Source organism: Oncorhynchus keta, chromosome 2 (assembly GCF_023373465.1).
Source record: "Oncorhynchus keta strain PuntledgeMale-10-30-2019 chromosome 2, Oket_V2, whole genome shotgun sequence".
In the NCBI taxonomy this organism is placed as follows: domain Eukaryota; kingdom Metazoa; phylum Chordata; class Actinopteri; order Salmoniformes; family Salmonidae; genus Oncorhynchus; species Oncorhynchus keta.
The window spans coordinates 43,745,264-43,753,562 of record NC_068422.1 but is presented as its reverse complement, the minus strand read 5'-3'; positions in this window follow the sequence as shown (position 1 = coordinate 43,753,562).

Sequence of the window (8,299 nt, the reverse complement as noted above, 5' to 3'; positions counted from 1 at the left end):
CCTAAAAAAAATCCATGCCTTTTGTGGCCAGTGGCCGTTGTGCCCTGAATATAATAATAATAATTTCCTTCTCCCATCTGCGTGCTCCGAAGCATCTCTCACTCACATGGCTCTCTCAGGTAGCTCAATTCTTATTAGCCAATGCCCGTCACATAATTAGGTTTCTCTCACAGGCTACAAGTGAAGACAGACACATCGGGGACGCAACTGCGTGTGTCCTTCTCCAATTCCGAGGCGCATATTGAAGATATTGAAAGAACTGTCCACATTAACTTTTTGTCAGCCAACAAGATGAGTAGTCCTAACGAGCAGCAAAAGCATTAGCCTATGTCAATCTACTATCCCACATAGTACAAAAGTTTACCTATTCTATTTTTGCGATAAATAAATATTTCAAACCGTCTGGGACAGTTGTGGGATGCAATAAATTGCAAATTAATACAACTATTCTCCTCTTTTTAATAGAGGCCATCACTCTGTTTTCTCACACAAATGCATAGCCTATAGAAATGTTGCGTAACATGAGCTCATGAAGTGTTTGATTTTCGATTACATTTGCATTGACATCAGAGTGATAAGAGAGACAATAGAGTGCTGAGTAGTTAGTTCGAGTGCTATGTACCAGGCTACTAATGACCATTAGCAGCATCAGAGAATGGAGAAGCCTAATTACCATGACTAAATGTTCACGTGAAATATGACTGCCGTCTTGACTTGTGAACACCGGTGTGGCGGTAATACGGTCACCGTAACAGCCCTATGCTAGAGTGGGCATGAACCCTCTTATATTTCTCTCAAGGCCAGCCATGTTGGTCAGGGAGTTGGTCAACCATGGTTTGCCAGTGCTGTGGTAAGATATAGTTTAAAACAAGGAATATGAAGAATTTATCTGCATTTTCTGTGTGTTAGCTAACTAGCCAGACAGTTTTAGAGGAATGATTCCATACATTTTTATAATGAACTGCCAATATGCAAATACTCCATTCAAACAATGCTGTCAATCCACAGCAGTACACTGTTTCAAATCAGTTGATGATAGGACTTAGAAAAGTTGTAAATGCAAGTACTGATATTGTATTAAATAATAGGACTCACATTTTTCCAAGAACATGTTTACATAGAGGCTATTTATACAGAGAGTGTATAAAACCTGTATAACATATATTTGTAATTATATGGCAATATCGTAGTTTGACTATAATTCCATTACACCATTTCTGATATACACGGAACAAAAATATAAAGCGTAAAGTGTTGGTCCCATGTTTCATGAGCTGAAATAAAAGATCCCAGACATTTTACATACGCACAAATAGCTTATTTATCTCACATTTTGTGCACAAATGTGTTTACATCTGTTAGTGAGAATTTATCCTTTGCCAACATAATCCATCCCCCTGACAGGTGTTTCCATATCAAGAAGCTGATTAAACAGCATGGTCATTACACAGGTGCACCTTGTGCTGGGGACAATAAAAGGCCACTCTAAAATGTGCAGCTGCGTCTCACAACAAAATCCCACAGATGTCTCATGTTGAGGGAACGTGCAATTGGAATGCTGACTGCAGAAATGTTCACCAGAGCCGTTGCCAGAGAATTGAATGTTTATCTTTCTACAATAAGCTGCCTCTAACGTTGCTTTAGAGAATTTGGCAGTACGTCCAACCGGCCTCACAACCGTATGGCGTCGTGTGGGCGAGCGGTTTGCTGATGTCAACATTGTGAACAGAGTGCCCCACGTTGGCAGTGGGTTATGGTATGCAGGCATAAGCTACGGACAATGAATAGCATTTTATTGATGGCAATTTGAATGCACAGAAATACCATGATGAGATCCTGAGGCCCATTGTCGTGACATTCATCTTCCGCCATCACCTCATGTTTCAGCATGATAATGCATGGCCATGTCACAAGGATCTGTAAACAATTCCTGGAAGCTGAAAATGTCCCAGTTCTTCCATGGCCTGCATACTCACCAGACATTTCACCCATTGAGGGTGTTTAGGATGCTTTGGATCGACGTGTACGACAGCGTGTTCCAGTTCCCGCCAATAAAAAGCAACTTCGCACAGCCATTGAAGAGGAGTGGGACAACATTCCACAGGCCACAATCAACAACGAAGGAAATGTGTCACGCTGCATGAGGCAAATGGTGGTCACACCAAATACTTACTGGTTTTCTGATCCACGCCCCTACCATTTTTTTAAGGTATCTCTGACCAACAGAGGCATATCTGTATTCGCAATCATGTGAAATCTATAGTTTAGGGCCTTATGAATTTATTTAAATTGACTGATTTCCGAATATGAACTGTAACTCTGTAAAATTGTAGAAATGTTGCATTAATATTTTTGTTCAGTATATTGCATGCCTTTTACTTTCCTGCATAAGTAAAAAACAGGCAATGCATAATCTATTCCTCTACTGCCATTCAATCCAATTAGACTGGTTTTCGATTTCTCCCAGACCAAGATGGCTGCCATTTTTGCCCTATTATGGAACTGAGGGTTTATGACATAGCCCCTCTACCCTCTAGTAATTTAATAGGATCTCTATGGCGTTGTCAATCAAAGCCTACTACAGAACAAAGACTGGCAGAACACTCAGTCTGCCCCATTTCCTTAGCTGTTACCATTATGCCTACACGATTTGAAATATCCTACTGTATTATGTCTGAAAACAAACAAATACACATCAATTTAATCTAAGTTCATTTCTTACCACTCTGTTGAAGCTGCCACTGTGATCAAATAACTTCGGTCCCCGGTGCTTCTTTGTTACTTTCATTTGAGGGAGAACAGTTGTGGATACTGGCTTAGCAACAACTTGTTTGCCTTTAATCACACATGGCAGAGCAATGCACAGTGAATAATCGATATTGTTGTTAAAGAGCCAATGAGTGTTCTTGTAACCATGCTCGCCAGACTTACAGACATTTCTGGGAACAAGACTAGTTTTCTTTGTATATATTTATCTTATTAAGAGAGCCTAACTTTCAGAGATATGCAGGTAATTTGACACCTCAACACTAACTAGGGTTGTGCACTGTGACACTGTATGACCTTAATACGCACACTTAGTTAAATAGGAGGAGGACAATGATACAGAAGCTTTGCTCTGTGAGAAAACCCTCCAATGTTTTAGGATGCTGACTACTCTTCTGACAGCGCTCCTGGGTGAATAAAGCTTGCTCACTGTCCAAAATGATCCCCGTTTATAGACATCTATTTCTTGGTTAGTTTGGCCTACATTTCCCAATCTTGTTTATAAAGAAAGCTCTTAATTGTCAATCTAATGTGTCAAATAAAGTTCCTAAGAGCCTTCCAGGTCTTTCAAAAATCCCATCTTTGTGTGAAAAACAAACGTCCCGTCAGTTGAGGATGCCTGGTCATTCTTTAAAAGTAACTTCCTCACCATTTTGGATAAGCATGCTCCGTTCAAAAAATGCAGAACCAAGAACAGATACAGCCCTTGGTTCACTCCAGACCTGACTGCCCTCGACCAGCACAAAAACATCCTGTGGCGGACTGCAATAGCATCGAATAGCCCCCGTGATATGCAACTGTTCAGGGAAGTCAGGAACCAATACACGCAGTCAGTCAGGAAAGCTAAGGCCAGCTTCTTCAGGCAAAAGTTTGCATCCTGTAGCTCCAACTCCAAAAGTTCTGGGACACTGTGAAGTCCATGGAGAACAAGAGCACCTCCTCCCAGCTGCCCACTGCACTGAGGCTAGGAATCACGGTCTCCACCGATAAATCCATGATTATCGAAAACTTCAATAAGCACTTCTCAACGGCTGGCCATGCCTTCCGCCTGGCTACTCCAACCTCGGCCAACAGCTCCGCCCCCCCGTAGTTCCTCACCCAAGCCTCTCCAGGTTCTCCTTTACCCAAATCCAGATAGCAGATGTTCTGAAAGAGCTGCAAAACCTGGACCCGTACAAATCAGCTGGGCTTGACAATCTGGACCCGCTATTTCTGAAACTATCTGCCGCCATTGTCGCAACCCCTATTACCAGCCTGTTCAACCTCTCTTTCATATCGTCTGAGATCCCCAAGGATTGGAAAGCTGCCGCAGTCATCCCCCTCTTCAAAGGAGGAGACACCCTGGACCCAAACTGCTATAGACCTATATCCATCCTGCCCTGCCTATCTAAGGTCTTCGAAAGCCAAGTCAACAAACAGGTCACTGACCATCTCGAATCCCACCGTACCTTCTCCGCTGTGCAATCTGGTTTCCGAGCCGGTCACGGGTGCACCTCAGCCACTCTCAAGGTACTAAATGATATCATAACCGCCATCGATAAAAGACAGTACTGTGCAGCCGTCTTCATCGACCTCGCCAAGGCTTTCGACTCTGTCAATCACCAAATTCTTATCGGCAGACTCAACAGCCTCAGTTTTTCGGATGACTGCCTTGCCTGGTTCACCAATTACTTTGCAGACAGAGTTCAGTGTGTCAAATCAGAGGGCATGCTGTCCGGTCCTCTGGCAGTCTCTATGGGGGTGCCACAGGGTTCAATTCTCGGGCCGACTCTTTTCTCTGTATATATCAATGATGTTGCTCTTGCTGCGGGCGATTCCCTGATCCACCTCTACGCAGACGACACCATTCTATATACTTTCGGCCCGTCATTGGACACTGTGCTATCAAACCTCCAAACGAGCTTCAATGCCATACAGCACTCCTTCCGTGGCCTCCAACTGCTCTTAAACGCGAGTAAAACCAAATGCATGCTTTTCAACCGATCGCTGCCTGCACCCGCATGCCCGACTAGCATCACCACCCTGGATGGTTCCAACCTTGAATATGTGGACATCTATAAGTACCTAGGTGTCTGGCTAGACTGCAAACTCTCCTTCCAGACTCACATCAAACATCTCCAATCAAAAATCAAATCCAGAGTCGGCTTTCTATTCCGCAACAAAGCCTCCTTCACTCACGCTGCCAAGCTTACCCTAGTAAAACTGACTATCCTACCGATCCTCGACTTCGGCGATGTCATCTACAAAATGGCTTCCAACACTCTACTCAGCAAACTGGATGCAGTCTATCACAGTGCCATCCGTTTTGTCACTAAAGCACCTTATACCACCCACCACTGCGACTTGTATGCTCTAGTCGGCTGGCCCTCACTACATATTCGTCGCCAGACCCACTGGCTCAGGTCATTTACAAGTCCATGCTAGGTAAAGCTCCGCCTTATCTCAGTTCACTGGTCACGATGGCAACACCCATCCGTAGCACGCGCTCCAGCAGGTGTATCTCACTGATCATCCCTAAAGCCAACACCTCATTTGGCCGCCTTTCGTTCCAGTACTCTGCTGCCTGTGACTGGAACGAATTGCAAAAATCGCTGAAGTTGGAGACTTTTATCTCCCTCACCAACTTCAAACATCAGCTATCCGAGCAGCTAACCGATCGCTGCAGCTGTACATAGTCTATAGGTAAATAGCTCACCCTTTTTCACCTACCTCATTCCCATACTGTTTTTATTTATTTACTTTTCTGCTCTTTTGCACACCAATATCTCTACCTGTACATGCCCATCTGATCATTTATCACTCCAGTGTTAATCTGCAAAATTGTATTATTCGCCTACCTCCTCATGCCTTTTGCACACATTGTATATAGACTGCCCATTTTTTTCTACTGTGTTATTGACTTGCTAATTGTTTACTCCATGTGTAACTCTGTGTTGTCTGTTCACACTGCTATGCTTTATCTTGGCCAGGTCGCAGTTGCAAATGAGAACTTGTTCTCAACTAGCCTACCTGGTTAAATAAAGGTGAAATAAAATAAAATAAATAAAAAACAACTATGGTTGCCAGGCTGAAACAAAATAGCCTAGAGTTTACAATCATTTATGGTTCCTAATATTTTAACTGTGATTCGCTACGTAGGTCCTAGTAACTTTAAATGATTGCAAGGGTCTACACAAAGTTCAAGTCAAAGATCAATCAATTGAGAAATAAATAAAAATACCAGGGGTGTTTACAGCCTAGGTTGGCAGCACAAAGAAATGATTAGACTGTGTGAGTGTGACAGGAATATAAAAATACTCATGCTTGCTAAAATGCATTACTTATTATGAAATTAGCATGCCAATAGAAAAACTCAACAACTGAACAAAGTTGGCTTGCACTAGCTGACTATTGACTAGCTAGCAGGCTAGTTAAGTTAGTCCCTCAACCTGCTACAAGATTAAGGTGGCTTCTGTAGTTTGTTATTCCCTCTTTAAAATATCAGACCTGATTTGTCCTAACTAAAAATGCATCAACCCTCTCAAAAATGTCAATAAATTATAATCCACACAATAATTAAAACTTTCTGCTACTGCAGGATTATTTTCCTGCTTTGAGAAAATTGTAAATATTATGACCCTATATCTGTACATAGACCCTGTGGGGGGTGGGGGGGGGGTTGATGATCAATGATACGGAGCAAGTCTAATATTGCTTGGTTAATGATTCCCCTCCCCACAATCTTCCTCTTTCTCACACACCGACAATCTTCCTCTTTCTCACACAGTTCAGTCCTATGGACGATCCTCTCAATGTCCTGTACGACTGATCCTACAACACCCCAATGAGAAGCAATAAACCTGGCCCCGTGACTGTACAGTAAGTGTGCGTAACTCTCTAACCCTGCTATACCTACTGTGCTGAGACAATATGACTCTAGAACAGTTTTACACTATTTTAAATGGAATGCTCAACAGTGATTATCTCTCTCTCTCTCAATTCAATTCAAATGGGCTTTATTGGCATGGGAAACATATGTTAACATTGCCAAAGCAAGTGGAATAAACACTCACAAGTGAACAGTTAACTCTCTCCTTCTCTCGCTTGACAATCTTTACAGGTCATTCACAGATGGTATGGTATGTAGGCTGGTTGACGCCACCTTCAGTAATTTTGAAAAACATATTTATATTTTATAGCAGAGAGAACAAATGGGAATATTTGTGCAATCAAAAGGGAATATTCACAAGGTACAAACCACACCAACTGAATATGTTTAAGATATTTAATGGAGTAAGTGACAGACAGGAGTAGGGGGCTCAACATTACCCACTCGGTATGACACTTGAACTTGGCATGTCACATGTGTCACGTGACTGGATCACAAACAGACATATCTAGTAATCATAAAAGCAACGTTCAGGGAATTTAATTACTTTTGACATTTGCTCAGTACTTGAAGGGTGAATAGAAAAACTTCCACAGACCTCTTTGAAGGTGCTAGCACATTGCTGCCATCTACTGGATGAAATTGTTTACAACACAGGAGTTAATTCTGTAAATACACTACAATTCAGCCATATGAGACTTGACACAGGATTAATAATGCTAACTTCAACCCATATCAGATATAATAATATTGAGTACCTTGTTGTACATTTAGTGCCAACACATACATGAGCATAATAATACAGTCTGTCACATTTAACACTTCATCCAACGTGCTTTACCGTAAAATGTTAATACAGGCTTAAAAAAAAGAAATGCTTGCTGAAGTGGATTGCTGCATTTTGTTAGTAGTGAATAGATGTGTAAAGACCAGGGTTGGGTAGGTTACTTTCCAAGTGTAATCCGTTGCAGTTACTAGTTGCCTGTCACAAAATTGTAATCAGTAATGTAATTTTTGGATTACCCAAACTCAGTCACGTAATCTGATTACATTCGGTTACACTTAGATTACTTTCCCCTTAAGAGGCATTAGAAGAAGACAAAAATTGATTTACTAATTGAACGACATCTATTGCAGGATAAATCAATGTTAAAGTTTACATAGCTGGCCATATATGGATGTTATATTTTACTTCATGGGTTGGTTATGTAGGCTTCTTCTTACCCATAATACAATTGAATCATATCTTTACATTAAAATCCAAAGTCTATCAGAATTGTATTCATTCCAATAAATGTTTTTCCCCTGGATCTTCAAGAATAGGACTTGGAAATATGGAAGTATAGATTACCCAAATTGTTTTACTTGAGCATGACCCCAAAACGAAGGACTTATTAGCCAGCCTTACTCTGTTGTTTCTGATTTTGTGGTCATGGGGGACTGATTGGGCTCATTGATTCGAGTTGAAAAATAAATGCTGTGCTCATGGAATGGCATGCTTTGTGCACTACCGAAGAAAGAAAAGCCCCACTTGTATTCCATAGGCTTGGATCCGCAATGTGCAGCTGTTGCAAGTGCACATTATTCATTGTCTGTCCATTAGTTTCAAAAACAATGATTGATAGGCACCTTAAACTTCTTGAATTCAACCATTATTGGGTTCAA